Below are 14,812 nucleotides of genomic sequence, written 5' to 3'. Positions count from 1 at the left end.
ATGCCCCGCTGGGAGCTCGTTATGGCCCAGACGCCAATCAAACACTTGGGAGAAACCCCAAATCCGCTGGAAAGCCCCAGAGTCTAGAAAAAGAACTCAGGGTTTTGACTGAGGGGTTTCAACTAAGCCAAGCAACCCCCAAAGGCAGCTCTGGAGCTTGCAGCTGTGGGGTTGTTATTAATTGTCCATAATCACAATTAACAGCAATATAAGAGTGAAACAATCAGTCCTAATAATGGATAGCAGTGGCAATAATTGCTAATGAGGATGCCAATAATTATGATGTTAACAAATAATAATGATGCTAATAATTATGATGCTAAATACCAGTAACAATAAATATGCTAATAATGGTCATTATAATAAATTATAAGGATCCCAATAGTTAGGGTAAATAATAAAAATGCTAATAATTAGAATTGTAATAAAGAATAGTTATATTAAACAGAATAAAAAAGCAATAAAAAGCTGATCATTAGAATTATTATTAATAACAAGGATGCAATAATTATAGTTAGAATAATGATCCTGATTCTAATAACTAGCAGTATTATGAATAATCCTGACACAAAAATATAATGAATAATAAGGCTAATAATTATAATTATTATTATTAATAGGAATAATAGAGAATAATAATGCTGCCCATGTCTATAATTGATTCTAAAGAATAATAATTAATAATCATAAATAAAAGGTTCAAACAATAATAAATAAAGGGTGCAAATAATCATAAATAGAAAGAATTATGATAATGATGCTAATAATTATAATGACTAATGATGTCAGTCATTAGACTTTTATGAAAAAAGAAGGCTAGTAAATATAATGAACAATAAGGATTCTAATAATAAGGATGACAATCATTATAATTAGAAAGAATTATGATAATAAAGAGGCTAGTAATTAGAATGAAAGCAAATAATAATGTTGCTTATCATTGAAATTGTAATGAACAATAATACATATGCTAATCCCTATAATGGCTAATTACAAGGATGGTAATAATTATAATTATGTCAAATAATAATGAGGATAGTAATAATTATAATGAACAATCAGAAGGGTCCTAATAATAATTAGTAATTAATTGAGGTTACAAATTATTAACAATCATGACAGTAATTACTAATACTGACAATAAATATCCATATCAATGGCAATGCCTTAACCCCTACTAACACCCCTAATTAATTATCACAATCCACAACAAGAACCAAGAATAACAATGATTAATAATAATTATAATTACTAGCACTGCTCATAAATATTCACACTCATTGCGATAATTACTAACTGTTCTAATTAATTATGAGCCATGACATTGAGAATTGATGACAACGTTGGTTAAGAACAATAATTATTTATACTAATGCTAATTGATAAGATTAAGAGTAATTAATAAGCAATAGCATCAATAATTAGCACTAATTAATGCTATTATTAAGTCTGAAATTAAGCCCTGTTCTAGTGCTTTTCCCCCATAGATCTCAAAGCACTTTACACAGGAGGGCAAGAGTCATGAACCCCACTTTACAGATGAGGAAACAGAGGCACAGAGCGACCAAGGCCCCATAGTGCCTAGAAAACCACTGCAAGCCACAAAGCTGAGTTAGGTCCCCGTGCTCCCAATACACTGACTGGGAGAGACGGCGCCTGAGAACAGGATCCACAAAAGACAGCACGCTAAGCGGGGAGCTGCCTTCACTAGCCAGCAGGGGGCACCCATGAGAGGGGGTGTCCCGGCCTAGTTTGATGCCGAAAGCCAAGCTGCAGCAATGGGCTGGTGATCTGAAGCTGGCGTTCGGGATGACCTGAGGGCTGGAGCTAGCGTTAGGCTGCCACCAGGGTTGAATGCAGGGCCAGGGTCAGACCTAATCGATCCCGGAATTTAGCGAACACTTTCTAACGAGCGTTGGAAAAGCCCAGTGTAGACGCGGCGCGCGGAACCCTTGGCCTGAGCTGGGCCAGCCCGGGTGACGGCAGGGAGGGCCCCAGGTCTGTGCCGGACGTGCCACGCGTGTCAGTTAATACGCGGTAACGTCGCACCTTCGGAGCCTCGGCTCGACGCCGTTTTAGGGCGAGGGGCCGGTGTTTGGTAACAGCCCAAACGCAGGAGACATTTTCTGCTGCCTTACATTTTCCCTGCGTGTGTGTGGTTGTGTGTTTCTGCGCGTTGTGTGGCTGTGGATGTGTGTGTTTGTGTGCATGGGTGATGCGTGCACACATGGGTCTGCATCGGTGCGTTTGTGTGTGTTGCGTGGCTCTCGGCTGTGTGCCCGTCAGCGTCGGTGCACAGTGTGTGTGTTTGTCTCCTGCTCTAAAAGATCCAGTGGGTTGGGGCGTGCAGGCATTAATAAAACATCCGCTCCCGGCCAGACGGAATTAAGCAAACAGCACCGGGCTGGGACGAGGCTGGCTCATGAATATCTCATTACAGCCTAGCCAGGGAAGGTAAAGGACAGTGCATTGTGGGAGGTCGATGGCGGGTTAAGCCGCTCACTCTGGAGCGAGCCTCATAAATAGGTCAATAGTGGAAGAGGGGTGGCTCTGGGGTGGTGGGGAGAATTCCTGCCTCTCCATGATACCCGGCTTTGGCCTGGGCCTGACGTCTATCCCCTGCCCCTTGGCTCTGTGGTGCCACCCAGAGGCCAGTGTGGGGAGGGAGCCAGGGCAGCTCCTGGTTGCGCTGGGCAGGTGATGGCCTAGAGGGAGGAGGTAGCCAGGCAACCCGGGGGCTTGTTCTGTCCCGCTCCCTGTGGGATCCTGTCCATCAGCCACTGAGGACAGCCCAAGCCAGGGAGCGGGGTCCCCACGGGCAGGAATTGGTGTCAGTCAGCTGCCTTCAGAGCTGATTTACATGGTGTGTTTGTACAGCGCTGGGTAACGGTGAGTATCATGTGGGGTAACTGGGGGGATTGGCTGAGTAACACTGAGCATTGTGTGGAGTAACAGCGAGTATCACGTGGACTAACTGGGAGTATTGGATTGAGTATCACCTGCAATAACTGGGGGAGGGGGGATTGGCAGAGTATTGCATCGAGTAACTGGGGGACTGGCAGAGTATCGCCTGGAGTAACTGGGGGGATGGTTGAGTATCACCTGGAATAACTGGGGGACTGGCTGAGTATCACTTGGAGTAATTGGGAGGATTGGCTGGATAACTATGAGTATTGCATGGAGTAACTGGTGGTATTGGCTGAATAATGGTGAATATTGTGTGAAGTAACAGTGAGTATTATGTGGAATAACTGGGAGTATTGGGCTGAGGAATGATGCGTATCATCTGGAGTAACTGGCGGGGATTGATGGAATACTGCATGGAGTAACTGGGGGTATTGTATCACACCCACAGGAGACCCCCACAGACAGACACAGCGCTCAGGGTCTAACAAGGGGCTAAGCACACACACACCCCCGTTCACATTCATACCCACTCACCCACACACCGCCCCTTCCACAGATCCACACGCATTCTCCCTTCTCAGGGATATGTGCCAACATGCCTGCTCCACCAACACACATTCACATATGCACTCTCTGCACCCAGACACACACAGAGTCAGGACAGACCCCTAGGTTTTCACACACACACACGTCAGGACAGGCCACCCTGGGGTTTACACACTCACACACTGTGACGAAGTGGGACTGTTCTTAATGTTTCCTCTGAATAGTGGGGGGGTGCCTCAGTTTCCCCTAGGCAGTTCTTAAGTATCTAGGGGGTGGAGTAAGGGTGTATGATCATTGCAGAGCCCTAGAGGGCAGGTGTGTGAAGGGGTCTGGACACAGAGAATGGCCGACACCCTGTTTCCTGGCAACTGATGGCCTGGGCCCTTCCCCCCTGCAAGGTGAGATCTAAAGGGTTGGAGAACAAAGGGATCCGGTGACCACCTGGCCCGGGAAAGGGACAAACCCCAGAGGAGGAGGGGCTGGAGAGAGTTTCAGTTTTGGGGCTGGCTGGGACATGGAGTGAAGTACAGACGTGGTTGTCTGGCTCACTGCCCCCCAAAATGGACCCAGCTGAGGGGTCCCGTTCTCTGCACCTGCAAGCTCTGTTTTAGACCATGTTCCTGTCGTCTAATAAACCTTCTGTTTTACTGGCTGGCTGAGAGTCACGTCTGACTGCGAAGTTGGGGTGCAGGACCCTCTGGCTTCCCCAGGAGCCCCGCCTGAGCGGAGTCACTGGGGGGAAGCGCACGGAGGGGCAGAGGATGCTGAATGCTCCGAGGTCAGACCCAGGAAGGCGGAAGCTGTGTGAGCTGCGTGTCCTGAAGACAGGCTGCTGACAGAAAGGCGACTGCCCCAGAGTCCTGACTGGCTTCATGGGGAGCAGTTCCAGAGCATCGCCCAGGGACTCCGTGACACACACACACACACACATCAGGACAGGCCCCTGGGGTTTTCCGGCAGCACTGCCTTGATTCTCAGGGAACTAGAGGTGTGGATGGGCCTGGGCCAGCTTCCAGGGTTCCAAACCCGCTTCCTGATTGGCCACATGGCCTTGACCCTGATTGGCTGGAGACTATATATAAATGTCCTGCTCCCCTCTGGCCTTGTCTGAGCAATGAGCTGTTGTCCGCTCGTGGCTGCTCGAACCCACCTGATCCCGCCAGCTGCCTCGCTCGCTGTACCTCCAGCTGGGGCTGCGTCGCCTGGCCATCGGCTCCCTTGCGGGAACTCTGACCACTGACCAGGACCGGCCTTTGGCTCGCCTGCCTCCCGGGCATTATGGTTTGCTCAGACCACCCTTCGGTCTCCTCCTGGCCTCGCCCCTGCTCCATGGAAGCGGGCATGGAACCTGCAGGTTTAGCGTCACTGGTGCCCTCGAGAACAGCAAGTCCCCAGGAGAAGGTCGCCTCCTACAAGTGGAAAACCAAGTCCTACTGGCCAACATGGACCGGCTCCAGATGGAAACCTGCACCCTTCAGACATGGATTACAGGGCTGCAAATGGGGCCACCTTCCCCAGTCCCATGGCCCACAGCTCCCTCGGTATCCGAGCCCATGGTGCCTTTACAGGAGCGTTATGATGATACTTCCAGCAAGTTTTGTGGTTTCATAAATCAGAGTAGACTCCTATTTATATTTTGGCCTCATGTCTACGTGACAGACCAGGCCACCTAGGCCTGGTCATTAGCCTCTCACTGGCGAAGCCCTAGATTGGGTATCTGCTCTGTTAGAACAGGTTCATCCTGCAATGGCTCCCTGGGACTCCTTCCTGGGGGCTTTTGCAACAATTTTCGATGACTCACTTTGGGCCTGCACCTCAGAGGCAGCTTGACAGAGGCTCCATCAGGCCCCAGGGTCAGCAGCGTCCTATCTGGGCCACTTCCGCCACCTGGCAGCAGATACGCTTAGCCCCCATGAGGGAGTTGAACCCTACTGGGCAAGTCCTTCCAGGGATCCACCCACCTTCACAAAATCCCTCCTCTCCTACACCTCTGACTTCAGAACTCTGGACAAGCTGTTCCCCTCCAGTGGGCTTTGATTCACTCCGGGGATGGAATAATTTCATGGATGCCAAGTACACCTCCCCATACAGCCAAGGCCACCTCGACCCAGTCGAGACAGTTGACATTCAGTGCTTGCCTCTGTTCCCCTCAGTCAGGAAACCACGGTTCTGGAAGCAGTAATTGTGGAACATCATGAGCTCCTTCGGTCCAGCCTAATCCGGTCCCCACGCTTTCCTGCGATACTTGGTTGGCCAAGCATGACCCAGGTATCTCCCAGCAGTGGCTCATCATGACGTGTAGCTCAGAGTATGGCTGAACCACTGCCTTTTGGCTCCCCAGCCTAAGTTCACAGAGTTCCCGGCCAGACTTCCCACCCAGGCTTGGGTATGGTGCGGGGTGCACAGGGTCTAGCAGCAGGATGGGCCTTCTTACTTCTAGGGTCAGTTGTGTCTCTCCCCGTGAGGTATACCAAGATTTCGCAGACATGTTCCTAAAAGGGAATGCATACACCTTGCCCCGTATCCTGACTCTGACTGCCCAATCAACTTGCAGCTTGGCGCCAAGATCCCGTTTATGTGAATATGCTCCAGGTCTGAGTCGGAACTGATGGCTAGATCTAAAAAATGATTTCATCTGCCAGTCCACCTCTCCAGCTGGGACCCCCATCCACTTTCTCAACAAGAAGGATGGATCTTTGAGGCTGTGCATGGACTACCGTGTCCTAAACAAAATCACCACGTGAAATCGATACTCACTACCCCGATCCTGGAGCTCCTAGACTGAGAAAGAACAGCCCAGATATTCACTAATCCGGATCTCAGGGCAGGAGGCCTACAGTCTGGTCAGGATCCAGCCAGGGGACAAGTGGAAGACCATGTTTCGTACATGATATGGCCATGTTGAATACCATGTGATGCCGTTGGGCTTTACCAAGGCACCTGCCCCCTTTCAGCACCTGATCAGTGATGTTTTGAGGGTACATTGGAGCACTATGCGGTCGCCTAACTATATAACATGATCTATTCTGAGGATCAGCCCCCACACAAGCAGCATGTGCACAAAATACTGGGAAGACTTCGCCAACAGGAAAATGTATCTTCAAACAACCCCGTAGATTTCCTCAGGTATGTACTGTCCCCGAAGGGATCCCCGTGGATCCTCATAAGGTAGAAGCGAAGCATTTGGGAAATCCAACTCTGTACTGGGTTTGCAAATGTCTACAGGCACTTTATACAGGGTTCGTCTAACATTCTGGCTCTGATCACCTCCTTGCTTCCCAAACTCACCAAATTCATCTGGCCATCAAAAGCCCAAAGTGCTTCCGAAAGCCTGAAAGAGACATTCATCGCCGTGCCCGTCCTCGTGCACCTCAGCCCAAGTCTGCCCTTCAGCTGGGAACCCGATGTCCTGACGCTGGTATCGGAGCAGGATTGTCCCAAACAGAGCATCCGCCCCGTCCACATTTCTTGTGAAAACTCTCCCCTGCTGAGCATGAGTATGAGATTTTGGACAAGGAGCAGTTTGCTATCAAGGTGGCTTTCAAAACCTGGAGGCAATACCTGGAGGGGGCAAAATGCCCTGTGCAGGTATGTCCTAATAATCTGGAGCATTGGTACTCTGCTGAAACCTTGAATCAACAACAATGGCCCTGGGCTCTCTTCTTCTCATGGTTCTTCTCACCCTGACCTATCCAGCCGCCGCACTGTGCCCCCTGATTGGCTTGGATCTCCTGGCGAAACCCTGGGACTGCCCTTTGACCTGCCCAACTCCTGGGCATGACACACCCATTCACACAGCACGCTCAGCTGCACTGCAAGCAGCCATGCAGGAAATCTGTACACCGTCCAAAAATACCCAGGAGTTCCTCAGACATTGTGCCAGGCGCTGCACAGACCCCGACCGAGATCAGGGCCCCTTTGTGCCAGGTGCTGCACAGACCCCGACCGAGATCAGAGCCCCGTTGTGCCAGGCGCTGTACAGACCCTGACTGAGATCAGAGCCCCGTTGTGCCAGGCGCTGTACAGACCCTGACTGAGATCAGAGCCCCGTTGTGCCAGGCGCTGTACAGACCCTGACTGAGATCAGAGCCCCGTTGTGCCAGGCGCTGTACAGACCCCGACTGAGATCAGAGCCCCGTTGTGCCAGGCGCTGCACAGACCCCGACCGAGATCAGGGCCCCGTTGTGCCAGGCGCTGTACAGACCCTGACTGAGATCAGAGCCCCGTTGTGCCAGGCGCTGTACAGACCCTGACTGAGATCAGAGCCCCGTTGTGCAAGGCGCTGTACAGACCCTGACTGAGATCAGAGCCCCGTTGTGCCAGGCGCTGTACAGACCCTGACTGAGATCAGGGCCCAGTTGTGCCGGGCGCTGCACAGACCCTGACTGAGATCAGGGCCCCTGTTGTGCAAGGAGATCACCATGGGCATCAATCTGGGCACACCCAGGGTGGTCACCGAGAGCATCCCCTGCGCAGGTCCTGGGGGGTCACTGAGGACGTCACCTGAGGGTGATGCGGCCCCTTTCTTGTTGGCGATGCTGCAGGGCAAGGGAACCCTGATCTCGGTCGGGGTCTCTGCAGTGCTCCAGCGGGCCCCTGATCTTGGTTGGGGTCTGTGCATGGCCTGGCACAACGAGGCCCTGATCTCGGTCGAGGCCTGTGCAGAGCCTGGCGGGGCCCTGATCTCACTCAGGGTATCCAGGTGCTACAATGATACACAGAAGAAGAATTCGTCTCTCCCAGGTGATGAGGTGCTTTGCCAAGCAGGGCTCAGGCTCCGCTGGGCCGTGGCTGGAGACGCTCAGGGCCCAGAGGCAGTGGAGGTGAGGGGTCAGCTGGGGCCCATGGCCAGAGCCGAGCGTGTGGAGTGCGTGTGTGTGAATGCTGGCTCCCTGGAGATCTCTCGCTCCAGCGCAGGGCTGCAGCCCTAACCAGCTTTTAATGAAGTTTCCCAGGGCAGCTTTATTGCATATTAACTGCCCAATTTTCCCTGTTCCACAGCGACTGAGACGGCTTGTCATTAACCCCTGCCTCTCCAGGCCCCGCACCGCGCCGTTCACAGCTAGCCGCTGAGGCCGGAAAGAAAGGGACGGGAGAAAGGAGGCGAAGAAGCAGGTGCCGTATGGAAAAGGCAGCCAGGTCCCTCCCCTGTACACACACACACACTGGTCCGTATCTGGGGCATGTTCTGGTGATTCAATCAGCCCCGCTTCTCGGGCAGCATATATGGGGTGAAAATGTCCCCCCCAGCCCCTCATTGGTCCTCCCCAACTGGTGTGGCTCTGTGCTCCCTGCCCACAGCATAGATTGGAGATGTGGCCGCGATGCCCTGTGTTATGGCTAGTCTCTGCCCGCCCAGCCCCGGGCCCATAGGAGGGTGAACCTGGGGGCGTGGCTGGGGTGCCCTGCTCTGTGGCTATTCTCTGCCCCCCCCAGGGCCCATCGGGAAGTGGAGGGGGGGTGTGGGTGGGGTGCCCTGTGCTGTGGCTATTCTCTGCCCCCCCAGGGCCCATCGGGAGGTGGACGGGACAGGGCGGGGCTGGGGAACCCTGTGCTGTGGCTATTCTCTGCCCCCCAGGGCCCATAGGGGGTTACGGAGAGCAGAGCATTAACTAGAGCAACCCTGATGCTCATCTGTGTGTCATAGGCCCTGCACTGCCACAGGAGGCTGCCTTTTAGCTCCGGTGGCTGGCAATTTTGAAGCAGAAGAGTCTGAATCCCAGCCGTGCTGCTGGGCTCTGATCAGCTGGTGGCCTCCCCAGCAGCATGGCCTGTGGAGAGAGCAAGCGACTGGGACTCAGGAGACCTGGTTTCTCCTCCTGGCCCTGCCGGGTGACCTTGGCCAAATCACTTCCCTGCTCTGTCAAGTATCAGGGGGTAGCCGTGTTAGTCTGTCTCCGCAAAAACAACAAGGAGTCCGGTGGCACCTTAAAGACGAACAGATTTATTTGTGCATAAGCTTTCATGGGCTAGAACCCACTTCATCAGATGCGTGGAGTGAAAATTACGGATGTAGGCATTGTTATACTGACACATGAAGGGAAGGGAGTTACCTCACAAGTGAAGGACCAGTGTTGACAGGGCCAATGCGATCAGGGTGGATGTAGTCCACTTTTCCCCACAGCAGAGGAGTTTCTCAGGGCGATTGGCCCGTGAATAGGCTGGCAGGGTTCCACCCCTGAGTCAGCTGCATCTTAGCACTGGGTGCAAGAACTTTGTGCAGACAGTTGCCACATCCTACCCCAGAAGTGGCCGCATCTCAGCACCAGGCAATGTATCCCTGTAAATACTACCGGGTCCCTAGAAATTGTGGTTTTTCGGTGAGAGGCAAGGAATCCTTGCCTTGACATCCCGCACCACACAGTCAATGGCATTTCAGCACCAGGCGAGGGGGGTCCCTATATACCAAGCCCCTACGCCCACCTGAGAGGCAGCTGCATCTCAGCGCCGGGTGAGGGATCCCTGTATAAACAGCCCACCCCAGAGGTGGTTGCATCTCAGCATCAGTTGGCTAATACCTGTATAAACAGCTGCCATGCCCTGGCTGCATCACAGCGCCGGACAACAGATCCCTGGATATGCAGTGACCACATGCCCTTGGTGCCGTGACTGAGTGGTTAAAGCACTTCGCTACAGTCCCGAAAGGTGGGTGGGGGTTGAAGCCCCCGCCCCTCCCCGCCCCAGTTCACCCAGGTGCACAATGGAGACCTGATCCATCGGGTTAGGGCAGCCAAAGGAGGTGGGACATGAGCCCGGCCACCTCACTCCCTCAGCTACAGTTGGCTTGGCCACTGATGTGCCTTAACCCAATGACCTGATGAGCTGTTGGCTCTGGGGAACTTGGGCTCTGATGTCTCACCCCAGAAGCAGCTGCATCTCAGTGCCGGGGGGAGGATGAACTGATGAGGGCACACACTGGGGAGGGGGAGGGTTTAATTCACACACACACACACCCCGATGCAGTGAGATGGACAAAGCCAGCCAGGCTGCACAGCTGGGCCGCACTCCAGCAAGAGAAGACCCGGGCGCCGCATCCCCCCCGACTGCGTGTGACCGCATGGTGAACCAAGGTACGAAAGTTGAACGAGAGGACAGACGTCTCCAGCCTCTCCCCAGCCGCCAGCCTGGCCCTTCAAATATTCAACACCCCACCCCCAGCCATGGACCAAATAAGCACAAGGAGGCAGGTGGCTTTAAATAGCTCTGACCTTCTCCCTGCCCCTGTCCCGTACCCCACTGCCCCCCCGCCATCCCGCTACACCATGCTGTCAGCCTTTATTCGTGCGTCTCTGCCTAGTGCCAGGCTCCCCCCCATTAGCTCCCTTGCGACCCTCCAGAGGCCCCAGCTGCTCCCTGGTCTATTAAGTCAGTGACGTGTGGTTAATAATTCAGGAGGGTTGTGAAATATTCAGAGCAGCCCCCATGGAGCCGGAGAGTGGACGAGCCGGGGCGGGGGTGTCATGGGATGCTCTCGGCTGTCCTCTCCCCACCTGCCACCAAGGGTTTTTATGTCGCTTCCCAGCAGGGCCTGAGAAGGAGCTGGGCAGGGTGTGGCATGGGGGGGGGTGTCATTTTTTCTCTTGGTGGTTGGCTCGTAAATGGGCAGGCAGTGTCCCACCCCAGAGGCGGCTGCATCTCAGCACTGGGGTAACAGTCCCTGTGTAAACAGCCCCTGTGTCCCACCCCAGAGACGGCTGCATCTCAGCACTGGGGTAACAGTCCCTGTGTAAACAGCCCCTGTGTCCCACCCCAGAGACGGCTGCATCTCAGCACTGGGGTAACAGTCCCTGTGTAAACAGCCCCTGTGTCCCACCCCAGAGACGGCTGCATCTCAGCACTGGGGTAACAGTCCCTGTGTAAACAGCCCCTGTGTCCCACCCCAGAAACGGCTGCATCTCAGCACTGGGGTAACAGTCCCTGTGTAAACAGCCCCTGTGTCCCACCCCAGAGACGGCTGCATCTCAGCACTGGGGTAACAGTCCCTGTGTAAACAGCCCCTGTGTCCCACCCCAGAGACGGCTGCATCTCAGCACTGGGGTAACAGTCCCTGTGTAAACAGCCCCTGTGTCCCACCCCAGAAACGGCTGCATCTCAGCACTGGGGTAACAGTCCCTGTGTAAACAGCCCCTGTGTCCCACCCCAGAAACGGCTGCATCTCAGCACTGGGGTAACAGTCCCTGTGTAAACAGCCCCTGTGTCCCACCCCAGAGGCGGCTGCATCTCAGCACTGGGGTAACAGTCCCTGTGTAAACGGCCCCTGTGTCCCACCCCAGAGACGGCTGCATCTCAGCACTGGGGTAACAGTCCCTGTGTAAACGGCCCCTGTGTCCCACCCCAGAGACGGCTGCATCTCAGCACTGGGGTAACAGTCCCTGTGTAAACGGCCCCTGTGTCCCACCCCAGAGACGGCTGCATCTCAGCACTGGGGTAACAGTCCCTGTGTAAACGGCCCCTGTGTCCCACCCCAGAGGTGGCTGCATCTCAGCACTGGGGTAACAGTCCCTGTGTAAACAGCCCCTGTGTCCCACCCCAGAGGCGGCTGCATCTCAGCACAGAATGCTTTTGCTCTGTCCAGTTTGTTCTATCTGGAAGGCTCCTGAAAGGTTCTCGCTACATCTGGGTTATTGATGAAGTGTTGGTGTGGCACAGTGGCAGCATTGCCTAGTGGGTACAGTACAGTGCTGGGATACAGCACACCTGGCTTTTAGTGATGGCTGTGCTCTATGTGACCATGGGCAAGTCACATCATCGCTCGGTGCCTCAGTTTCCCCATCTGTACATGGGGGGATTCAGCCTCTGTTTCCCATTCCCCACACCCTGAGCCAGCCAGTCCCCTGCCTGGGCCTGGATTGCCGGTGACTCCTGGAGGGGAGAGACCCCATGTCCCATTCCTCGCCTCCCTGAACCAGCCAGTCCCTGTTTTCATTGACCCATATCTCCGGTTTGATCCCGCTGAGTCAGTGCCTGCCAGGTTTCAGGGGAGGGGGTCGCTGTGGTCCTGGGTTTCCCCTCCTCTTCTAGGGTACAGCTGAGACAGGTCAGAAGCCAGGGTATGAGCAGAGCTGGCAGGAGGCCTGGTGCCGAACCCACCCAAGCCAAAGAGAAGGAGCAGGAGCAGGTTACTCGCAGGGCACAGGCTGGGCTGGAGTTGGGATCTGTGTCTGGGGTCCAATGGTTAGAGCAGGGGGGATGGGCATCGGGACTCCTGGGTTCTCTCTCCAACTTGTGGAGGGGAGGGGAGGGGAGGGAGCTCTAGTGGTTAGAGCAGAGGGCTGGGAATCAGGACTCCTGGGTTCTCTCTCTAGCTCTGGGAGGGGAGTGGGGTTTAGTGGTTAGAGCAGAGGACTGGGCATCAGGACTCCTGGCTTCTAGTCCCAATTTACAAACTATGTTGACATGAAGTGAAGGTTGTGAGCACCCCTGGGGTAACAAACCCTCAGGGGTGTCGTCATGAGCCCCCAAACCAGGTGTTAGAAACCCCAGGAATTCAGCATCAAGATTAAACGGAAACCCAGCCCGATTCTGCTATGGAAATGCACCTAGGGCACGGTCTGAACTCCAGCCTGTCATGTCCACAGAGGATTTCACACCACGCTCCTCCCCATGGCATCTGAGCACCATCCAGCTGGGCAGCAAGCAACATGCCAGCGCATTTGGTCACGTGGCGTTTGTTCCTGCACCCTCGCCCCAGAGGGAGAAGCGTCGGGCAGTGGAGCAGCGTGTTTTGGTGGGGTTTGTATCTGTTCATTTATATAATACATCTACCTATTGCTCTGGGGGGGCCGGCAGGAAGTGGGGAGGTTTAGAATGATCCTTAGTTCTTGGGGGGTGGGTTCATTCTCCAGCCTGGGCCCAGCCCCCGAGAAAGTCAGTCTCCTGCCCAGACCAGCTTTACTCTTGTCGTTGCGACTCCCACTGGGCCGTTATCGAGGATCACGGCCTTCATCCCGGAGTTTTAGCTCATGGAGGCTTTGGCGATTGTCCCCTGGGTGCGAAATTCGCTAGGCAGCCAGCGCAGGGCGCAGAGGAAGGGCAGCCGGCACTGCGGAGGAGCCACGCCATGGCAGTCATGCTGGCTGGCGTTCCCCGGGGGCAGAAGGGTTGGTGCCCAGGTCTGTCACTGTGCCCGAGCTCTGGAGCCCAGCAGCTGATCCTAAGCTCCAATCGCTGCTACTGCAGCTCCTCGCCCTGTGCGCACCCAGGTGTGGGAGCTGGGCTGAACCGACCGATTGAGGGGAGGCTGGCGAGAGGAAAACGCTGCTCACCGCCGAGGGTGCAAGGCACAGGCAGGACATGGGAAGCAGGAGGGAACAAGAGGGCAGTGTCAAGGCTGCGCCATCCGGGAAGGCAACGAACATCATTAAAGCGCCGGGTGTTTTACCTGCAGGTCTCCGGCTCGTTGTCTGTGTGGAAAGAGACAGGAGCGGAGCCACAACCCCGCTGCGGGAAGGCAGCCGAAGGCAGACGAAGGCACAGGTAACTGGAGCCAGCCCATCCTCCGCCAGGATGGGATGTGTGAGCCAGCCGGCGACGGCGGAAGACGTCACCTGTGGCCATTGCGATGCGAGAGATCTGCATCACCGAGGAATCCGAAAGTGCTCCTGGACTATGGGCTGAATTGCCCAGTTGTGGACAGGAACCTTTGCCCCATGGCTGCAAACTCCCCCGAATACTTTCCTCTGTCCACCACCATCACCTCTGTTTGGCTCAGCTTCAGCCCGCTGTTCCTCATCCAGATGCTGAGCAGCTCCAAGTGCTGGGCCTCCTTAGTGGTGCCGGCATGGTCGCAAGTGGGGAAGGATAGATCAAGGCGTGCCGTCTGCCCACTAGTGGTGCCATACAGTACCCAGACATTGCCCTTCACCAACCTGAACGCTGCACTGTTGTGGGCCCAAGGTAGCTGGGCATGACTTTTAATGCCATTTTCAAATGTTTCCAGAGTTAAGGCTGGAGAAGGCCAAATTTAAGATTGGTTGGGGTACAGTTAAGGTTGTCAGAGTAAATTTAAGGTAGTTAAGGTTGTTAGGGCACAGTTAAGGTTGTTTGGGTGCCTTAACTTGCACTGCCATTTCATTCTAAAATGCTTCCTCTGGCTGCCTGAGCTGTCTGTGAGTTTTAACTCCATGGAAAGTTACACTTGTCTGAGTCATTCCGTTATTAAGATAATTTGGAGCAAAACCAATGGTATTAGATTTCCTACAGGACTCATCTTGAATTAATTTTTGCTCATAAACTAATTAGCCAATGTGCTCATAAAGGCTCAGAAAATTCACTCCATGCTTGGAGCGGATGCTCAGTGGTTTGGGGAAGGAAACACGGGTTTTCGTCAGCTGTAGGTTGGTGGGTTTGCCCCTGCTTT

General features: G+C 54.0%; 1 long non-coding RNA gene across 2 annotated transcripts; it reads left to right on the top strand.

Moving 5' to 3' along the window:
- Positions 1-2,368: 2,368 nt before the first annotated feature.
- LOC125627834 (uncharacterized) lies at positions 2,369-14,165 on the top strand. 2 transcript variants are annotated; one of them, XR_007354098.2, is made up of 3 exons: positions 2,369-2,454; positions 13,032-13,185; positions 13,841-14,165. It is a non-coding gene; the product is annotated as an uncharacterized LOC125627834 (long non-coding RNA). The 2 variants fall into 2 exon arrangements; XR_012665635.1 differs by lacking the exon at positions 2,369-2,454 and adding an exon at positions 8,376-10,523.
- The last annotated feature ends 647 nt before the right edge of the window (positions 14,166-14,812 follow it).

The sequence above is a fragment of the Caretta caretta genome, chromosome 20 (assembly GCF_965140235.1).
Source record: "Caretta caretta isolate rCarCar2 chromosome 20, rCarCar1.hap1, whole genome shotgun sequence".
NCBI classification, from domain to species: domain Eukaryota; kingdom Metazoa; phylum Chordata; order Testudines; family Cheloniidae; genus Caretta; species Caretta caretta.
Note: the sequence above shows the minus strand (reverse complement) of the source record. Positions and strands in the feature narration are given on the sequence as shown.